The following is a 2,556-nucleotide window of genomic DNA, read 5'->3' on the forward strand; positions in this document are numbered from 1 at the left end:
CTTACTCACATATTTGTATCACTAACCTAGCTCCACAGTTGTTTTCGAAGATTTATATTTTCAGGAGCACAAGTCCGGAATAAGATGAAAACACGACGAATACACAGACAGAAGTCACAAACGATCGTGTCCTGCGTAACCTGAGCAAAGGAGGCCCACAAACTAGACCAAACCGACCAACCAAACCCCAGCACCGACCATCTGACATCAGGACCCACCAGGCAGTGTACCAGAGAAGGACGGTGGCCAATGGCGGCAAGGGGGGGTCGGCTGACCCCACCTGTCAGCCTTTCCCGCTGATTTTTTGGCGGGAAGCTTGATCCTATCCTCCCAAAGGCGGTTTTGCATGTTTCCATGTTTAGAGATGGCAGGAACCGACCACAAGAGCAATATAAGGGGCCTCCCACCACTCTCACCACACACACCACTTGAAGGCCTCTCTCTCTACACTCTCTTGTGACTTGTACTCCTTAGGGTAGTAGAGCTAGGCTAGTACTTCATCTCCTTAGCAAATCCAGTCGTCCTCGGGGTCGGCGAGCAATCCTCGGCCTCTGGTATGGCTTTGTATTCTGACTTTTATTATGCTATTCATATTGAGTACGTTCTTGGTTATCTTGCTATGTTCTTAGCATGCTTAGCCTTGATCTGTGCTTCATCAAGTTATTCTAGTTGCTTGCTTAGACCAGATGATCTGGGTAAGGATATCGGTTCGTTGTGCTTTCGGGCTTGCCTTAGCATCTTACCTGTCCATCTGAAGGGTGGGGGACCCGAGGGTGCTAGGGTAGTGACCTCATATGCGGGCATGGTGCCCGGGTATGCGGGATCCTTCGGATATGACGGTGCTCCACTGTGTGATTGGGGTAGACCGCAGGTGGTGACAGCCCTGTCGGTCCGACGGGAAGCTTCTTCTCGGTTAGCATACTCCCCGACGTTCGGGTACTGTGTCGGAGTTCATGCAAAGATGAAACGGGACTGGATGTTCTCCAGTGTGGGTCATTCTCCCCAATATCCCTAATTTCCCAGCACCTGCAGCTCTAAGCAATGTGGCTAACGTAACTTATCCGCTAACATGAATAGTGTACTAGGAATATGTGCCTATGCTCCCACTAACCTTAGGTGTGCTTGTTTATTCTTTATTCATGAGAGTTGGCTGTTCTGTGTGTGTCACATTACCCCTGATTATCTTTTATTTATCACTTACCCCTGTATAGTCAGTGGTCTTCATCTTACTTCATACGTGTCATGGTTATGCAACTAAGTAAATACACTTTACACAACCTAGCCATCCCTTGGGAAAATATAAATAACGATACCCTGAATACTTCCGGGTGAAATGCTACAACGGTATATCCATGCGCTTGCGGATTCTTCTATAAATGTTAAGACATACCAGACGGCATTTTCGAGGCGCCGTTGCTAGGAACTAACCACTCCTAGTGATGACGCTAAGAAATGCCAACAAGCATTTCTAGCGCCGTTGCCGGGGATGGCACTAGGTGTAAAGTATATTTACTAAAGTACATAAACATGGCAATATAAGTAAGAGGTAGCTACTGCTTATACAGGCTAATGTGTTTATCTTTTTGTTTTCTCCTGATTCGATAAAAACAAGGTAGTGTATGTCTGGTTTCTCCTTGCCGACAAATTTTGTTGAAAATCCCGAGAAGCTCGTGAGAAGGGTCCAACCTCGCGTCGTCCCTCCTCCAATCTCGCAGTCGACAAGAGAGCTAGCTTCCCAAGCACCATCAACAATCACTGAACTCATGGCTGAGAAGACTCTCCACGACTTCTCCGTCCCCTCAGCTGCCAATGTGGCAACTGGACCCAACGTTGATGTTGGGGATGTGAATTTTGAGCTAAAGTCCAGCCTCATTAACATGATGCAGGCTAGCCCATTCTGTGGCAAGCCGAATGAGGACGCTAATGCCCATCTCCAGAACTTCCTGGAGTTATGCAAGACCGTAACCATACGGGGCGTTACAGCTGATGCAATCAGGCTCCGCCTGTTTCCTTTCTCCTTCCTGGGGAAAGTGAAACAGTGGTTTTATCAGAACAAGGAAGTCGTCAGCCCGTGGGACAAATGTTCCACGACGTTCCTCGCCAAGTTCTTCCCGTTGGGCAAAACCAATGCCCTACGTGGAAGAATTTCAAGTTTCTAGCAAATATGGATGGAATCCATCCCAGAAGCCTGGGAGAGACTGCAAGAATACATATTCGCCTGTCCTCATCATGGGATGGACGAGTGGCTCGTACTCCAAAGCTTCTACAATAGACTAACAACAACATCCAGAGCCCGCCTTGATGCTGCTGCTGGAGGAGCCTATTTCGACTTGACAATCGCCAAGGCTACGGCCTTAATCGAGAAGATGGTCTCCAACCAGGGCTAGAATGAGGAGCGTTCCCAGCCCAGAACAAAGAGCGGAATGCATACCGTCAAGGGGACGGATATGCTCGCCACCAAGCTGGACCTCCTAATGAAGAAGCTTGACGAAGGGAACCGACAACAAATGCATGTTCCCGTCCATGCCATGAACTCGTACTTTACATGCGAGGTTT

General features: G+C 48.4%; 1 non-coding gene across 1 annotated transcript; it reads right to left on the reverse strand.

Moving 5' to 3' along the window:
• Positions 1-2,129: 2,129 nt before the first annotated feature.
• LOC120663107 lies at positions 2,130-2,236 on the reverse strand. The gene has a single exon (XR_005670330.1). It is a non-coding gene; the product is annotated as a small nucleolar RNA R71 (small nucleolar RNA).
• Between the last annotated feature and the right edge of the window lie 320 nt (positions 2,237-2,556).

This window comes from Panicum virgatum, chromosome 2N, assembly GCF_016808335.1.
Source record: "Panicum virgatum strain AP13 chromosome 2N, P.virgatum_v5, whole genome shotgun sequence".
NCBI lineage: Eukaryota > Viridiplantae > Streptophyta > Magnoliopsida > Poales > Poaceae > Panicum > Panicum virgatum.